The 20472-nt window shown below is 35.6% G+C and overlaps 1 long non-coding RNA gene across 1 annotated transcript in view; it reads right to left on the bottom strand.

Moving 5' to 3' along the window:
• LOC118145003 (uncharacterized) overlaps nt 1-20472 on the bottom strand; it is a 67322-nt gene that overhangs the window by 28029 nt on the left and 18821 nt on the right. The gene's annotated exons all lie outside the window — the stretch shown is intronic.

The raw sequence follows: 20472 nt of genomic DNA, 5'->3' as shown, positions 1-20472 counted from the left end.
ATGATAAATAGCTCTTATTCTCACTCACATGTGGAATATAAAGAGGTAGCTCTCATAGAAGTAGAGAGTAGAATAGTTGTTACTGGGTATGCCAGGCATGAAAATAATAAATAGCCCTTATTCACATTCATATGTGGAATTTAAAGAAGTAGATCTCATAGAAGTAGAGAGTAAAATAGTGGTTACTAGAGGCAGGGACATATAGGGGAAGGGGATTATAGAGAGCTTGGTTAACAGATACAATATTACAACTAGATCAGAGGAATAAGTTCTGGTGTTCTATAGCACTATGGAGTGACTCTAGTTTACAATAATTGACTGTGTATATTAAAATAGCTAAAAGTGAAGGTTTTGTTTATTCCCAACAACAAAAAAATGGTACATACTGGAGGTGATGGATATGCTTACCTTAATTGGATTATTATGCATTGTATATCACACAATATCATTTAAAAATATCACATTCTACCCTATAAATATGTATAATTATTACATGTCAATTAAAACTAATACAAATAACATTTCTAGATGTTTTTAACTTAAAGCATACAGAGTAGATAGTATAAGACTTGGAGTTGTACTCGTGTCCCATGATGTCATTCTTTAATGAACTTCTATCTCACAATTGGTTGTAATATATAAATTAAATAATTTATAGAAAATACTTTATATGTATCAGGAGCAGAGGAGGGAATGATACCAGTAGGTCCCCTTTCATTTTTTAAACAAAGGTCTGGTGTCAGTGTTTTCTCACCCTGCCACTAAGCATAAATAAAGACATGCCTTTCTCCCTCTGCCTCTCTGTCTCCCTTTCTCTCTTTGTAAAGTAAATGTTCCCTGTATTTTTGTGTATGTAGACACGAAAAATGTGCACAAAATTATATGATATATTTCATCTAAATTGTAAAGCCTCTATGATTCTGCTTTCTAATCTGATCACTGGTTGACTTATACCACATTGTCTCTAAAGGCCCTTATAATTCTAAAAGTCTGTTATGGAAACTAGCTGGGAAAATGGTGGATAGGAGGTAGGACTAACTTCCAGCAACCACTCAGTTAAACAGAGCAGTGTGTGGAGACTCACATTGTGAACTTTTGCTCCAAGAACTACTGCAGGAATATACCAGGAAAGCCTAGACAATCTACAGACTCTTTGAAGAAACTAGATCACTGCTGCAGGCTCCATGGGACAGTGGAGGAAGTGTGAATCCACTTGCTTTCTCAGCTGGGAGGCTGGAGCCTGGGGCATGTTCTCAGCCCTGCTCATAAGCTGTCAGTGGGGCAAGGCGAGAATGAGACTAGCCTTTGAGCTGTAGGCTGCATGGGAGCTGGGTTGAGGCCTATGGCTGCCAACTTGCCCCCACTTCCTTGGCAAAAGGTGTGACACAGCATAGACAACCATAATCCCCAAGGAATATAACTCTATTGGCCTGGGAACCACACCTCCATTCCCCACAGCAGCCGCAGAAAGCACGGCTCAAGGAGATCCTGATCTCAGATATGCCTAACCTGGCCCCCACCTGATGGTCTTTTCTACCCACCCTAGTACCCAAAGACAAAGAACATTATCCTTTGGGAGATCTATGGACCTGCCAGTAGAGCTGATCACTCCTATAAAACCACAGTGAATATGCTCTTGAAAATGCCACTTCCTGGCCAAAAAACACAAAACCAGTGTATCGAACAAAAATACAACCAAAGACCTTCCCAGAGTCCACTTTACTCCCCTGCTACCTTCACTGAATCAGGTGCTGGTAACCATGGCTGAGAGACCTGAAGATAGTCTCTTTGCATCATTTCCCAGTACCAGCCTGGAGCCTAGTAGCTTTGCTGGGTGGATAGAACCCCCACAAAAAAATCACTGCAGTTTGTCTCTCAGGAAGCCCCATCTTTTGGGGAAAGGGGAGAAAACCACATCAAGCGAGCGCCCCAGTGGGACAAAAGAATCTGAGCAGCAGCCCTTGAGTCCCAGATTTTTTCTCTGGCATGGTCTACACAAATGAGAAGGAAACAGAAAAGCCATTCTGGTAATCTTATAAAACAGCGTTCTTTAACACCACTAAAAGATTACACTAACTCACCAGCAATGGATCAAAACCAAGACAAAATCTCTGAATTGTAAGAAAATGAAATCAGAAGGTTGACTGTTAAGCCAATCAAGGAGACACCAGAGAATGCTGAAGTCAAACTTAAACAAAAATGATACAGGATATGAATGGAAAATTTTCCAGGGAAATAGATGGCATAAATGAAGAAACAATCGCAACTTCGGGAAATCAAGGACATACTTAGAGAAATGCCAAAGGTACTAGAAAATCTAAGCAATAGACTCAAACAGAAGAGAGAACTTCGGAGCTTAAAGACAAGGCTTTTGAATTAACTTAATCTGACAAAGACAAAGAAAAAAGAATTTAAAAAAAATGAGGAAAGCCTCCAAGAAGTTTGGGATTATACTAAACCATCAAACCTAAGAATAATTGATGTTCCTGAGGAAAAAGAGAAATCTAAAAGTTTGGAAAACATACTTAAGAGAATAATCAAGAAAAACTTCCATGGCATGGTAAGTGATCTAGACATTCAAATACACAAAGCTCAAAGAACACCTGAAAAATTCATCACAAAAACATCATTGCCTAGGCATATAGTCATCATGTTATTTAAAGTCACGATGAAGGAAATATCTTAAGAGCTGTGGGCCAAAGTATTAAGTAACCTATAAAGAAAAATCCAACAGATTAATGGCAGATTTCTCAGTAGAAACCCTACAAGCTAGAAGGGGTTGAGGTCCTACTTTTAGCCTTCTTAAACAAAACAACTATCAGCCAAGAATTTTGTATCCAGCAAAACTAAACTTCATAAATGAAGGAAAGATACCGTCTTTTTCAGACAAATGCTGAGAGAATTCACCACCTCAAAGCCAGCACTACAAGAACTGCTTAAAGAAACACTAAATCTTGAAAAAAAATCCTCAAAATGCACAAAAATAAATCTCCTTAAAGCATAAATTTCACAGGCCCTATAAAAGAATAATGCAATGAAAAAAATTTTTTTTAAGTATTCAGAAAATAAATACCCTATTGAATAAAATAGTATCTCACATCTCAATACTAACATTGAATGTAAATAACCTAAATCCTTCGCCTAAAAGACATAGAATGGCAGAATGAAGAAGAACTTACCAGCCAAGTATCTGCTGCGTTTGGGAGACTCACTTGACACATAAAGACTCACATAAACTTAAACTAAAGGGCTGAAAAAGATATCCTATTCAAATGGACACCAAAAGCCAAGCAGGAGTAGCTATTTTTATATAACACAAAACAAACTTTAAAGCAAAAGTGGTTAAAAAAGACAAAGAGGGACATTATATAATGATAAAAGGACTAGTTCAAAGGAAAATATCACAATCCTAAATATATATGCACCTAACACTGGAGCTTCCAAATTTATATAACAATTACTCCTAGACCTAAGAACTGAAATAGACAGCAACACAATAATAGTGGAAACTTTAATACTACACTGATAGCACTAGACAGGTCATCAAGATAGAAAGTCAACAAAGAAACAGTGAACCTAAACTGTACAACAAATGGACTTAACAGATATTACAAAACATTCTACCCAACAACTGTAGAATATACATTCTATTTGTCAGTGTATAGAACATTCTTCAAGATAGACTATAATCTTCAAGATAAACTACAAAACAAATCTCAGAAAATTTAAGAAAATCAAAAGTATATCAAATACTCTCTCAGATCACAGTGCAATAAAATTGAAAATCAAAAGGAACCTTCAAAACAATGAATAAACATGGACATTAAATAACCTGCTCCTTAATATCTTTGGGTCAACAATAAAGTCAAGATGAAAATTTAAAATGTCTTTGAACTGAATGATAATAGTCATACAACCTATCAAAAACTCTGGTATACAGTAAAAGTGGCTCTAAGAGGAAAGCTCATAAAATTAAAGGCCAACATCAAAGTCTCAAAGAGCGTGAATAGACAGGCAATCTAAGGTCACACTTTATGGAAATGGAGAAACAAGAACAAACCAAACACAAACCCAGCAGAAGAAAAGAAATAACCAAGATCAGAGCAGAACTAAGGGAAACTGAAACCAACAACAACAACAACAAAAATTCAAAAGATCAATGAAATAGCTGAATTTTTTAAAAAGATAAATAAAATTGATAGAACATTAAGAACATTAGCAAGATTTATCAAGAAAAGAAGATCTGAGAATATCCAAATAAGCACAATTAGAAACAAAATGAGACTATTACAACTGACACCACAGAAATACAAAAAATCATACCAGGCTACTATGAACATCTTTATACATATAAACTAGAAAACCCAGAGAAGATGGATAAATTGCTGAAAATATACAACCCTCCTAGGTTAAACCAGAAGAAGTGGAAACTCTGAACAGACCACTAACAAGCAGCAAGATTAAAATTGTAAGAAAAAAGTTAACAATAAAAAAAAAAAGGCCCGGACCAGAAAGATCCACAGCTGAATTCTATCAGATATTCAAAGAGCTGATACCAATCCTATTGATACTAATCCACAAGATGGAGAAAGAAGCAATCCTCTCAAAATCATTCTATGAAGCCATTATCACTCTAATACTAAAACCAGAAAAAAATATAATGAGGAAAGAAAACTGCAGACTAGTATCTCTAATGAACATAGATGCAAGAATCTTGAACAAAATATCAGCTAACTGAATCCAGCAGCATATTAAAAAGATACTTCATCATAATCACATCAGTTTCATACCAGGGATGCAGGGATGGTGTAACATCCTCAAGTCAATAAATGTGATACACCACATAAACAGATTTTTTTAAATCGCATGATTATCTCAATAGATGCAGAAAAAGCATTTCACAAAATCCAGTGTCTCTTTATGATTAAAACATCAGAAGAATCAGCATAGAAGGAGCATACAATAAGGCAATAAAGGCCATCTAAGCCAAATTCACAGCCAACACTATATCGAATGGGGAAAAGTTGAAAGTATTTCCCCTGAGAACAGAAACAAGGCAAGGATTCTTACTTTCACCACTAATAGTCAACATAGTACTGGAGTCCTAGCTAGAGCAATCAGGCAATAATAAGAAATAGAGGCCATCCAAAAAGGTAATAGGAAGTCAAACTGTCACTGTTTGCTGATGACATGATTGTATACCTAGAAAACCCTAAAGACTCATCCACAAAGCTTCTAGAACTTATAAATGGGTTCAGCAAAGTTTGAGGATACAAAATTAATGTATCCTCAAATAAGTAGCTCTTCTCTACACCAACAGCAACCAAGCTGAGAATCAAATCAAGAACTCAACTCCTTTTACAAGAGCAGGAAAAATAAAACCTTAGGAATATACTTAACTAAGGATGTGAAAGACCCCTATAATTCAAAACACTGCTAAAATAAATCATAGATGATGCAACAAATGGAAACACATCCCGTGCTCGTGGATAGGTAGAATCTAAATTGTGAAAGTGACCATACTGCCAAAAGCAATCTATAAATTCAATGCAATTTTCATCAAAATACCACTATCATCCTGAAAATAAAAACTAGAAAAAACAATCCTAAAATTTATATGGAATCAGAAAGGAAACCACATAGCCAAAGAAAGACTAAGCAAAAAGAACAAATTTGGAGACATTACATTACCTGACTTCAAACTATACTATAAAGCCACAGTTACCAAAATGGCATGGTGCTGGTATAAAAATAGGCACATAGACCATTGAAACAGAATAGAGAACCCAGAAATAAACCCAAATACCAACACTAACTGATCTTCAACAAAGCAAACAAAAATATAAAGTGGGGAAAGGACACCCTATTCAACAAATGGTGCTGACATAATTGTTGAGCCACATATAGAAGAATGAAACTGGAGCCTCATCTCTCGTGCTATACAAAAAGCAACTCAAGACGGATCAAAGACTTAAATCTAGCACCTGAAACCATAAAAATTCTAGAAAATAACACTGGGAAAAGCCTTCTAATCATCGAAAAAGACTTCATGACCAAGTAACCAAAAGTAAGTGTGATAAAAACAAAGATAAATAGATGGAACTTAATTAAACTAAAATGTTTTTGCACAGCAGAAAAAGAATAATAATCAGCAGAATAAACAGACAACCCACAGAATGGGAGAAAATCTTCATAATCTATACATCCAATATTGGATTAATACCCAAAATCTACAAGAAACTGCAAATCAGCAAGATCAAAATGACCAATCCTATCAACATGTGGCTAAGAATATGAACAGACAACTATCAAAAGATGATATACAAATGGCCAACAAACATGAAATGATGCTCAACATCACTGATTATCAGGAAAATGCAAATCAAAAGCATAATGTGAAAACACATCACTCCTGCAAGAATGGCCATAATCAAAAAATAAAAATATAATAGATGATAATGTTGGTGTGGTAAAAAGAAAATACTTTTAAACTGTTAGTATGAATGTAAACTATTACAACTACATGGAAACAGAGTGGACATTCCTTAAAGAACTAAAAGTAGATCTACCATTTGAACCAGCAATCCCACTCCTGGGTATCTACACAGAGGAAAAGAAGTCATTATATGGAAAAGATACTTGTACACACATATTTATAGCAGCACAATTTGCAATTGCAAAAATATAAAACCAGCCTAAATGCCCATCAACCAAGAAGTGGATAAAGACACACACACACACACACCATGGAATACTACTCAGCTAAAAAGAAATGAAATAATGGCATTTACAGTAACCTGGATGACATTGGATGCCATTATTTTAAGTGAGGTAACTCAGGATTAAAAACCGAAACATCATGTTCACACTCGTAAGCAGGAGCTAAGATAGAAGGATGCAAAGATGTAAGAATGATACAGTTGACTTTGGGGACTTGGGGAAAAGATGGAAGGGGGCCAATGGGTAAAAACTACCACTGGGTACAGTGTACACTGCTCAAATGATGGGTGCATCAAAATCTCAGAAATCACCACTGAAGAACTTATTTATATAAACAAACACAACCTGTTCCACAAAACACTATTGAAATAAAAAGTAGTATGTTATGATGATAAAGGGAAAACTTTATCAATGTGTTAAAAAATAGAGAAAACAAAAATAAGGTTCAGGTAGGTAGTGTAAACAAGGTAGAAGGTGGAGAAGTGAAAGTAAATAAGGTGAATCAACTTCACAGGAGCTTGAAATTTGTATGGTTTCTTCAATTCTGCATTAACAATATATGAAACTTACGCATTTGAAATTTTTGAATGCATCCATTCATGCATAAGGGAATTAATGATTGGATGGATGGAAAAATTCCACAGAATAAATTGAAGCAAAGTTATGAAAATGGTGACTGAGAACATGACCTGTGGAATGATTAAGGCCTGAGTTTAAAATCTAACTTTAGTAAATTATCAGCTATGGGATTCTAGACAAGTTACAACTCCTTGAGCCAAACTTCCACCACATAATACCTTTAGGTAATGGGATTACTATTTTCCCCATGTTTCAGAGCAGGGCAATTAGATTCAGAAAATGGAAAAATGCACTTCACCACTTGCTAAAGGGGCTGCAAGGTCAATGGATCATATAGGGATGGGAGGAATTGGGAGAAATTGTAGTATTTCAATCTACCACATTCTATTTAATAGCTACTCACCACTAAAATTAGCACTAAATCCCATTTAAAATCTGCTATTCTTTACCTTTAGTGTCATCCACGAATGTAGTGACTTGCTCATGATAGTTGTTAATTATACCTGGATGAATAAACAATTTTCACTAAAGAGAAATAATCTAAATTTCATCAGGTAGTTCTTCCCTTAGAATTTACACTTGTAATTAACATACTTATTTTAATTAACTGTATTTAAAGTACAACATATCTTCTATTTTGGGGGTATATAGGAACAGAAAACACTAATTTCATTCAATAGACTTGAAATTTACTCTCTGGCAAGTCATTTAGATTCACTGTATCTGGTTCAACAATAAAATTGGGAAACTAGTCTGATTTTCTTACCTACCGGTCAAATGAGACAACATATGACAGAATGCAATATCAATTATAAAGTGAGACAAAGTATCTTAGTAATAACTAACCAAAGGATACCTTTGGACTTAATTGTTAATTTCATTTTCATTTAAAATGAAACCTTGTTTATTTAGTTATCTATCTCTGCATGCATTTTATAGTATTGTAATATAAAACAATGACCTTTCGATTAACCGCATTAAAAATGTAAAGCCAGTACACTCAGAGGCAGTTTGGGTAGTATACACTCAGCCATTTTAATAGCATAAATTTCTCTGAGTCTTCTGAATTTTTTTTATTATTTTTGGACTTAAACAGAAGTATCACTTTAACTTAATGATTCTCAACTGCAGTGATTTTGTCATCCATAGTACGTTTGGCAGTGTCTAGAAATACTTTTAATTGTCACAACTCAGAAGGCATGTGTACTTGTGTCTTGTGATTAGAGACCAGAGATGCTGCTAGCTAAACATTCTAAAATGTACATTACAGCTTCTCCATTTCCCCAAGAGGAATTATTCAACCCAATATGTCAATAACCAAGTTTGAGAAAGCCTGTTTTAACTGAATAAAGAATTTACTGAGATGTTATTATTTTATTATTGAAGGTAGCTAATGATGTGAATTATGATGGCAGCAGTACAAAGAATGTAGAGGGGGCTCCTTTTCTTTTCCCGTTCTTTGGAAGTGGCCACCTTCCCACAAAGGATGGGAAGGTGAAGAGCAACCCAGATCTCTATGCACTTCCTGAACCCCTATCCTTCTGGCGTTTCCCTGTGCTTCCTATGCTGGCTCATCATCTCAGTGGTCCTCCTTGTTCATCTTTATGCCAGCATTTTTCTATTGTTATATCCTTGGAGCATTATCTGAGCTACTGACTGGGTCTTACGATTGATGAGGTACCATCAGCCATTTCAGTTTTTATCAAGGGAGCAGACGTGAGGGGGAGTTGAGTTCTGGCATGTGTTTGGGAGGTGTTTGTTTTGACTGTCTGATGGCTGCATACCAGCCTGAGGGAGTCACAAATGTCACTGGTGTGCGATGGTATAATTTTCCTGCTGCTCCAAAGAGTCTTCTGTGTTAATCTCCGGGCATGTCTGGTAACTTTCAAAATAGAAGTAAAAAGGCAATTCCATGGAGCAGTGAAAAAAGATTCAAAGTCTACATTTGTCTTTGTAAAGGACAGAGAAAATTGCTAGAGTGCAGTTGGCCATTTTCATTATTGAGAACATAGAGCAGCTCAGTTTTCACCAGGGCTAATTGATTTTCACAGCTGGTGCAGGAAAGTCTAAGAAAGATATGAGACTTGAAAAGTCCCTTTGTGCAGACACTGAAGTTCACGAGTTCTGCAGGGACTTCAAATTTGGGCTTCAATAAGAGATGCTGAAATAACTTTGGGTACCAGCTGGAAAAGAATCATTTGTTTCTGTAGGCATGGTGTGAGTAGATTTTGGCCTGCCATATGGCATCACAACAAATTCATCATTTTCCTCCTTACATGAAGTCTCACCATGTTAAATTGCACAAACCTGGTTTTCACTCCTGGTATCAAATAATTCCCCCACCTAACATGACATGTTAGAAGATGTTGATGTCTGTCTTTCCTTTGCTTTATGGTTGACAGAGGACACTATCTACCATAAGTCCAATGATAAGTAGTCTATATCATAGACGTTTAGTATTCCTTATTATGAAAAGATGGAAAGACAGTAGCAATCTGATTCACGTCTCCCATGCAGGAGCACAAAGCAGGGGTGTAGACATTAGTACTGAGATGGAACAGGAGGATTTGGTCACAGGGAATTATATCAGAGTCCCAGTGGAATGAACATGCTTATGGAGAGAGGCACCACAGTACAGTAAAAGGCATGGACATTGGATCAGATAATTCTGGCTTCCAAGCCAGATGTTGCCACCGGGAAGTAAAGGGATCTTGGATCGGTTCCATTTCTTTATTGTAATGTTGTGACATCTAAAATGTATGTAAAAGGGCCAGCATGTCATGGCACTTCATGCTCTCTTCTTCCCTTTCTTCTTGCATTGGTGAAAATTAGTTTCAAGGTCAGAGTCTTGCTGAGCAAAGTATACTGATGTTGAGTCTGGAATCACAGTGCAATGTTTTTGTATTTTCAACAACAGCAGAACAGGATATTCTGCTGTTGTATATTTTGGGATGTGAAAGGAGGGCTATTTTATCCAAAGAATATCTATGAAACATATGAAGTTAAAGTAAAATAAATCATTAAATCCAATAAAGACTATTACAGGAAGCAGCAACCAGCAAATACTTGGGTGAAGTAGACTTAGATAAAGCCCATGGAACTAGGTACTCTTTACTCAACTTATTCTGATTCTCTATTTAAAAAAATTATGACAAGTACTTAGGAAAAAAACAAATCAACTGTTTCTAGTGACACGTGAGCATTGCATATTATTTACCTCATAAAGAAAACAACCTTAGTTATATGATGTTTTATTACATGGCCATATTCATAAAATTACCTAGACCCTGGACTTTTAAAATTTATGGATATATTTGCATAGTAGGAACTTTAGAATTGATCAGCAGTCAGACTTTTAAAATATTAATTATTATTCCTATTAAACTATATTGATGTGCAGGTGTGCTTGTTTAGCATTATAAGATTTAAAATGCTCCTTTACTTTGGTGTCCTTTTTTAAATTCAGCATTTTGGGCCAGGCGCGGTGGCTCAAGCCTGTAATCCCAGCACTATGGGAGGCCAAGGCGGGTGGATCACGAGGTCAAGAGATCGAGACCATCCTAGTCAACATGGTGAAATCCCATCTCTACTAAAAATACAAAAAATTAGCTGGGTATGGTGGCGTGTGCCTGTAATCCCAGCTACTCAGGAGGCTGAGGCAGGAGAATTGCCTGAACCCAGGAGGCAGAGGTTGCGGTGAGCTGAGATTGCGCCATTGCACTCCAGCCTGGGTAACAAGAGCAAAACTCCGTCTCAAAAAAAAAAAAAAAAAAAATCAGCATTTCTGTTATCATCTTAAAAAATACTTTAATAATTCAGAAAGAAATTACAGATTCCCAGGCAAGATGGCTGAATAGGGGTAGCTCTGGTCTGCAGCTCCCAGTGAGACCAACACAGAAGGTGGGTGATTTCTGCATTTCCAACCAAGAAACCCGGTTCATCTCGTTGGGACTGGTTACACAGTGGGTACAGCCTATGGAGGGCCAGTGTAGGGCATTGCCTCACCCAGGAAGTGCAAGGGGTCAGGGAACTCCCTACCCTAGCAATAAAAAATAATAGATGCAATAAAAAATGATAAAGGGGGTATCACCACCAATCCCACAGAAAAACAAACTACTGGCAGAGAATACTATAAACACCTCTACATAAACACACTAGAAAATCTAGAAGAAATTGATAACTTCGTGGACACATACGGTGTCCCAAGACTAAACGAAGATAAAGTTGAATCCCTAAATAGACCAATATCAAGTTCTGAAATTGAGGCAGAAATTAATATAACCTACCAAAAAGAGTCTGGGACCAGATGGATTCACAGCTGAATTCTACCAGAGGTACAAAGAGGAGTTGGTACCATTCCTTCTGAAACTATTTCAAACAATAGATAAAGAAGAAATTCTCCCAAACTCATTTTATGAGGCCAGCATCATCCTGATATCAAAATCTGACAGAGACACAATAACAAAAAAATTTCAGTCTAATATCCCTGATGAACATTCATGCGAAAATCCTCAATAAAATAATGGCAAACTGAATCCAGCAGCACATCAAAAAGCATATCCACCACAATCAAAGGATGCAAGGCTAGTTCAACATATGTGAATTAAACATAATTCATCACATAAACAGAATCAATGACAAAAAACACAATTGTCTCAATAGTTGCAGAGTAGGCCTTCAACAAAATTCAACAGCTGTTCATGCTAAAATTCTCAATAAACCAGGTATTGATGGAATGTATCTCAAAATAGTAAGAGCTATATGACAGACCCACAGTCAATATCATACTGAAGGGGCAAACACTCGAAGCATTCCCTTTGAAAACTGGCACAAGACAAGGATGCTGTCTCTCACCACTCCTATTCAACATAGTATTGGAAGTTTTGTCCAGGGCAATCAGGCAAGACAAGGAAATAAAGGGTATTCAATTAAGAAAAGAGGAAGTCAAATTGTCTCCCTTTGCAGATGATGTGATTGTATATTTAGAAAACACCATCGTCTCAGTCCAAAATTTCCTTAAGCTGATAAGCAACTTCAGCAAAGTCTCAAGGTATAAAATCAATGTGCAAAAATCACAAGCATTCCTATACACCAACAAAAGACAGAGAGTCAAATCATGAGTAAACTCCCACCAGAATTGCTACAAAGAGAATAAAATAGCTAGAGTACCATTTACAAGGGATGTAAAGGACCTCTTAAAGGAGAACTACAAACCACTGCTCAAGGAAAGGAGAGGGGAAATAAATGAATGGAAAAACATTCCATGTGGATGAATAGGAAGAATCAATATTGTGAAAATGGCCATACTACCCAAAGTTATTTATAGATTCTATGCTATTTCCATCAAGCTACCATTGACTTCCTTCACAGAATTGGAAAATATGACTTTAAGTTTCATATGGAACAAAAAAAAAAAGACCCTACATAGCCAAGGCAATTCTAAGCAAAAAAACAAAGCTGAAGGCATCACACTACCTGACTTCAAACTATACATCAAGGCTTTAGTAACAAAAACAGCATGGTACTGTACCAAAACAGATATATAGACCAATGGAACAGAACAGAGACCTCATAAATAATGTCATACATCTACAACCATCTGATCTTTGACAAATCTGACAAAAACAAGCAATGGGGAAAGAATTCCCTATTTAATAAATGATGTTGGGAAAACTGGCTAGCTATATGTAGAAATCTGAAACTGGACCCCTTCCTTGTACTTGATACAAAAGTTAACTCAAGATGAATTAAAGACTTAAATGTAAGACCTAAAACCCTAAAAACCCTACAAGAAAATCTAGGCAATATTATTCAGGACATAGGCATGACAAAGACTTCCTGACTAAAACACCAAAAGCAATTGCAACAAAAGCCAAAATAGACAAATGGGATATATTTAAACTAAAGAGCTTCTGCACAGCAAAAAACAAAGACAAAAATAACAACAGAGTGAACAGGCAACCTACAGAATGGGAGAAAATTTTTGCAATCTATCCATCTGACAAAGGGCTAATATCCAGAGTCTACAAAGAACTTAAACAAATGTACAAGAAAAAGAAAACAACCCCATCAAAAAGTGGGTGAAGGATATGAACAAACACTTCACAAAAGGAGACATTTATGTGGTCAACAAACATGTAAGAAAGCTCATCATCACCAGTCATTAGAGAAATGCAAATCAAAACCACAGTGAGATACCATCTCACACCACTTAGAATGATGCTCATTAAAAAGTTAGGAAACAACAGATGCTGGAGAGGTTGTGGAGAAATAGTAACACTTTTACACTGTTGGTAGGAGTATAAATTAGTTCAAACTGTTGTGGAAGACAGTGTGATGATTCCTCAAGGATTTAGAACTAGTAATATCATTTAACAAAACAATTTTATTACTAGATATATACCCAAAAGATTATAAATCATTCTACTATAAAGACACATGCACATGACACTGTTCACAGTGTGGCACTACTTACAATAGCAAAGACTTGGAACCAACCAAAATGCCATCAATGATAGACTGGATAAAGAAAATGTGGCACATATACACCATGGATTATTATGCAGCTGTTAAAAAAAAAAAAGGATGAATTTATGTCCTTTGCAGGGGCATGGATGAAGCTGGAAAACATCATTCACAGCAAACTAACAAAAGAGCAGAAAACCAAACACCATATGTTTTCACTCATAAGCGGGAGTTGAACAATGAGGACACATGGACAAAAGGAGGGCAATATCATACACTGGGACCTGTGTTGGGGTGGGAGGCTAAAGGAGGGATAGCATTAGGAGAAGTACCTAATATAGGTGGAGGGTTGATTGGTATACATTCTGCACATACACCCCAGAACTTAAATTAAAAAAAATTTTTTTTAAGTCAGGAAACAGATGCTGGAGATGATGTGGAGAAGTAGTAATGCTTTTACACTGTTGGTGGGAGTGTAAATTAGTTAGACTATTCTGGAAGATAATGTGATTTCTCAAGGACCTAGAACTAGAAATACTATTTGACCCAGCAATCCCATTACTGAGTATATACCCAAAGGATTATAAATCATTCTACTGTAAAGACACATGCACATATATGCTTACTGCAGCACTGTTCACAATAGCAAAGACTTGGAACCAACCGAAATGCCCACTAATGTTAGACTGGAAAAGGAAAATATAGCACATATACATCATGGAATATTATGCAGACATAAAAAAGAATGAATTCATGTCCTTTGCAGGGACATAGATGAAGCTGGAAACCAAAAAAATCATTCTCAGCAAACAGGAACAGAAAGCCAAATATGGCATGTTCTCACTCGTAAGTGGGAATTGAACAATGAGAATATATGGGCACAGGGAGGGGAACAACACACACCAGGGCCTGTCAGAGGTTGGGGGGCAAGGATAAATATCTAATGTAGATGATGTGTTGATGGATGCAGTAAATCACCATGGCACATGTATACCTATGTAACAAACCTGCATGTTCTATACATGTATCCCAGAACTTAAAGTATAATAAAAAAAGGAAAAGAAAAAAAATGCATATTAAATTTGGATATATTGTGCTGTTATTGCTTCTTAGAGTGAATTGACAAGTGAAAGCCTTCAAAATAGTATAGTGTGCCAAAAATTTGTAACAATTGCATTTTTATCCATCTATTATAATCTTTCTGATTTTTTGGTATATTTTGATTTATCACTTCTGGTTTTCTTTACTAACAATTAAATTCTTAATATAAGAATCACTAACATGTTATATATAAATGATATAAAATTTGAAAACTGCTTAATTTATTCAAGATATCACTTTGATATTTCTAAGTATAAACTCAAATACTCTCACTTCCATTTGGCTTTTAAAAAATGAAAGAATATTGATATAGTTTGGATCTGTATCCTCATGAAATCTCATGTTGAATTGTAATCCCCAGGGTTGGAGGTGAGGACTGGTGGGAGGTGATTGGATCATGCGAGTGTATTTCTCATGAATGATTTAGCACCATCCCTTTAGTGCTATTCTTGTGATAGTGAGAGAGTTCATTCAACATCTGTTTGTTTAACAATATCTGGCACCTCCTCCCTCTCTTGCTCTTGATTCTGCTTGTACCATGTAATATGCCTGCTCCTCTTTTGCTTTCTGCCATAATTATAGCTTCCTGAGGTCTCCCCAGAAGCCAAGCAAATGTCAGCAACATACACCCTATAAAGCCTGCAGAATTAGTAAATTACTCCATCTTCTCTTTATAAATTACCCCATCTCAGATATTTTTTTATATCAATGCAAGAATGGCCTAACACAACCATATACTTGATAAAGAGCCAAAAAGTAAAAACCCAAACCAGACCTATTCAAGTTATATGATTAGACTCTCTAATCTTAATGGTAAATATCTGAATTAGTAAGTTAATACAATTTGTCAGTGTAAATATTTTTTGAAATGCATAGAAATCTACCCTTGAGGTGCTGGTAATTATACTCATTTCACTATGGAAATATTCATTTGCTTTTATAATTTAGTCAACTTATTTTTTCATCCCTTTTTTAAAGAAATGTGTATATTTTAAATAGAAAATATATAAAAATAATATTATGTTCTTGACGTTTTCTTTCTGATAAATGCCAAGCCCATTGGAAACGCTTTAGGCTGAAAATTGTTGGGTAGGATGCATTCTATAGTACATTTGCAACCTGTCACTCCTTATCTTTTGAAAGCAGGAAGCAAAATGGTTTCTGTACATGAATAGGATTGCATCCTAAAATGACTGGTCGAGATTTTATCCTGAATCTCAGCTCAAATGTTTCCCATTGGGAGTGGGTACTTCTGGAGGAAAGCATATACATCCTATTAATGAACCAAATATCTTTTAATAATCGCAAACCTAGCTCTTTAAAGATCCCTGAATAAACTCCTGACTGAAAATACTGGTCATTCCACATTTACAATATTTATCAACAAATTTCAAAAACAATATAAGCTAATTAAATTATATGTCTGCCCCATTACAACTCTTAAACTGTTGCCCATAGCAATATGATTTACAATGAGCATTTTCATTCTATGATGTTTATCTTCGGATCTAGATGCCAGATTTGAAGAGGCTTTCACAAGCAATTAGCATGTTTGTTTGTTTTAAATTTATCCTCACTGTTTTGACTTTTTGTGAACCAAAACAGAGTTATAAGAGATTTTAACTAACAAACAATAATGTGAGAGACCAACTTTTTTTTCCCACTGATATTTACTTTCTGCTTATTTGTTTATTCATTTATTCAATAAATACATGTTGAGTGCCTGTCATGCTCTAGGTAGCAAACAGAATTAAGTTTCTTATCTTCATGTTACTTACTTTCTTAAGGAGGCCTTACAGACAAAAAATATTAAAAATGATGTATAAGTAAATTATTTTGTTATAAGTGGATAATTAGTATTAATGATAAAAGAGAAAGTAGAGCAGAGTAAAGAATGTCAGAGTGGTGGGCTAGTGAAGGAGGGAGAGGTGACATTATTCCATAATATGGTCAGAGCAGGAATTTTTTTAAGTGTATATGAGGAAATTGGCCAAGCAAATATGTGGCAGAATTGAGTCCCAGGATAAGAGAGAACTAAGTGCAAAATCCCTAAGGCTAAATCTGCCTTTAACTTTCATTAACTTTCGTTAATTTACTCCGTAATCATTCACTGTCTACCTAAGAGATTGTAATTCTGTACAACTGACCTCAAGAAAAGGAAGGGCATTTTATAAAGCTAGAGTAAAATGTTTAATTCCAGATACTAAAAAAGTTAGAAAATAGGAAAAAGGCAGAGTGACATTGAGGTAAGATAACTTAACTGATAATGATATAAACAAATGTAGAAGCTACTCTTTCCTACTACCTGCAAGATTTTCATGTGGCCTCAGTCCTCTGAAACTCCAGTCAGTAAAATAAGGAGTTGAAGAAAATCGTGTTCACAATATCACATTTCACTGCTATATTCCCAGTATCTAAGACAATAAAAATTTTTGAAATGAAATGCGGATTGATCTGTTGTGTAAGATCCTTCATTATTTGGCCCCAAACCAATTTTATTTATTCTATTAAAAAATCCCCAAAATCTTCACATAATTTTCTCCCTTATGTCCCCTTAGGCAATAAATTTAAACTTTTACCTTGTTTTTTCTCTTTTGTAAAATAGAGATGATGTTGATAAAATTACCTACTTCAAAGAGTTTTTATAAGATTTAAATATTAATAATGATGTATTTCATGTACATTCTTAAAAATGTTTCTGGTGCCTAGTTAATGTTATGTACACTTTGACTGTCAATACTCTTTGCATTTCTTTGTAACTCTTCTAGAAAAATAATTAGGTAAGCATTTGAGGGTGGTGTTCCTATCTCTTCTATTCAACTGTTGTTCACAATTTGAAGCCAGTTTCTCTATCAGGATATAAGCCCTTGAAAGAAGCAGAGAGTCAATCTTGTGAGGAGGCAAATAGTATACATGGATACATCAGTCAGAAACCCACTGACATACCAGTTCAAGAGTGTGCTGTGGAATTCAGCCCACAAAGGTTCAGAAAATAGGAGTTATCAAGACTGACTAATGCAGAGATTGATGGTGGTGAAACAGAGGTAGTGTTAAGTCATTCATCTTTTTACATTCAAAGTAAATATTCCCAAATGCTCCTTGTCATATCATTGTTAAGACCACCTTAATTGAGTGTTATTCTACAGTATTCAAATCTTTATTTAAAAAATAAAGCCTTATCTCAACCTCTCACTATGTTTCCACTTGCTAATGTATAGTCAGTCATGGTAAGAAAACACAAGAAACCGTGTGGGAAAAGGGCTGAGCATCAGAATTGCACTAGGTTCAGTTGGCCACATTACATCTTTATGACAGAGCTCTACAAAAAAGGTGCAGACAATAAGTATTTTTGAAATAAAATGTAAATTGATATGTAAGATCCTTCATAATCTGGCCCCAGTCCAATTTTATTTATTCTAACAAACACCCTGGATCCCAAAATAAGCTTTCCACAATTTTCTTCCTTATGTTCTCTTAGGCACCATTCCTTAGTGCCATTCTAGTTCTTATTTAAAAAGGCCCAGCTGTGGAAATGTGAGGAGTAGGACAATTCTTTCTCAAAGAAAGTCCTATATCTTTCCTGATCCTACAAAGCAAGACACAAACATACTAACCTAATACTCACCTAGTACAGTGAAAAACACTGGGTTGTGACTTTGTAACTAATCAGTCATTCAACATCTACTTATTAAAAACAATACACATTCAGCCTTATATATGCTCATTGGGAGAGGGAAAACTAATGTGTTTATTTTTTCCCCATTTACTAATACCACAACGCATTTTAAAATGTAATATTTGCAGCTTATGAGAAACACAGATTTAAGAAAATGAGGAAATGAGGATAAAAAATGAAGCAAAAACAGTTGGTAAGAGTAATAAAATCATGTTATATAGCTCTTAGCAGAAACTGGTGATGAACTGCTAATTCGATTTTTCTAGCAGTCAGAAAAGCAAACAGCCAGAGGAAAGAAAACTTAGAGATGTCATGGTAACCATAGTTGTGAAGACAATACTGAGAACATGATTATGTGATTTCTTTTCATGGGATGATCTGCCCCATGAGGGCAACCATTTTATTGACTTCTGTAATCCCAGTCCCAAACATCATATTTGTTGAGTGCAAGTAGGCACTCAATAAGTGCAAATTGAATTAGCATGTTATTATTTTAAAATTTGAAACACTTCATATTAAATCACATTTATTATGTCTTTAAAGTAAAAAAATCTGTAAAAGAAAGTCAAGTAGTATGTAATCAGAACTCTCTCAAAACATCAGTTATACATCTTTAGCATTGTTGCTTCTGTCACAAAATGAATATTTGCATAAGTGGCACAAGATTAATAAAATGGTATTAATTAAACTGTAGAGCATTAGATTTATTATGTATAAGATTTTAAAGAAGTATCTCATCTCAAAGACCGTAATGTCTTAACCTGAGTCTTATAACTAGTGATTTTGGGTGAATGACATTTTTATTTCTAATAGATGAGCCTTGCTCTTCTTAACTTCTTCTAAGTCATATCAAAATCATTTTAATTCCACTAATGCTAATGAGGGTCCAGGAACAAATCTTGTTCAATTTTGTTATTAGAATATAACATTTTTATTTTTATTTTTATTTCTGAGATGGAATCTCACTCTGGTTGCCCAGGCTAGAGTACAATGATGTGATCTCGGCTCCCAGCAACCTCCACCTCCCAGGTTCAATTGATTCTTGTAATTAACCAGTCATTCAACATCTGTTGATTAAAAACAACACACATTCAGCCTTATGTGTGTTGGTGCATGCCTCAGCCTTCTGTGTAGCTGGCATTACAGGCATGCACCACCATGCCAAGCTATTTTTATATCTTTAGTAGAGACAGGATTTCTTCATGTTGGTCAGGCTGGTCTTGAACTCCCAACCTCCCTCCTCGGACTCCCAAAGTGCTGGGATTACAGGCGTGAGCCACCGCACTGGGCCTAGAATATAACATTCTAATAATTGTGTTTAATTTGAAAAAATATCATTCATCATCTTCTTACTTTCTTTGATGAACCTAATGTCAGCAAAGTAATATCTCTTCACTCAATATGAAGGTTATAGAATTTTCTAGAGCCTACTATTCTATTCTCCTTTTATCCTGGAAATAGTTGGATAGATACATCTTGCCAGTTTGATGATTTATATTAAAGCTCATCAAGAAATCCAGAAATGGCCAAAATCACACTACTATAATATAGGTAAGCTTACAGAAACTCAACATCCAAATCCCCTGCCAATAGACCTCCAATGAGGGTCCTTTTATTCTAAGTAGAGTTAACTGGATATTGCTGGGTTACTGAAAACTTCCTCTTTTGGATGAATATAGGGATGCTGGCATCTGGAATGCATTATAAAAGTTCACACAACAAGCATACTGGAGAGAGGCAAAGAGGCCTCTGCCTACCTCTTTCCTGCTTTCCCTGACCAAACATCTGAGAATATTGATCTTCCGGGGAAAAAAAAATTCTGATCAAGACCTACTCACTAAAATTGATAAAATGCTCCATTACCTCAGGATCAAAAAGAAGTCAAGACAAAATTATACCTAAGGGGACCAGGAGAGCCCATCGAAGCCCAT

This window comes from Callithrix jacchus, chromosome 8 (genome assembly GCF_049354715.1).
Source record: "Callithrix jacchus isolate 240 chromosome 8, calJac240_pri, whole genome shotgun sequence".
NCBI lineage: Eukaryota > Metazoa > Chordata > Mammalia > Primates > Cebidae > Callithrix > Callithrix jacchus.
Note: the sequence above shows the minus strand (reverse complement) of the source record. Positions and strands in the feature narration are given on the sequence as shown.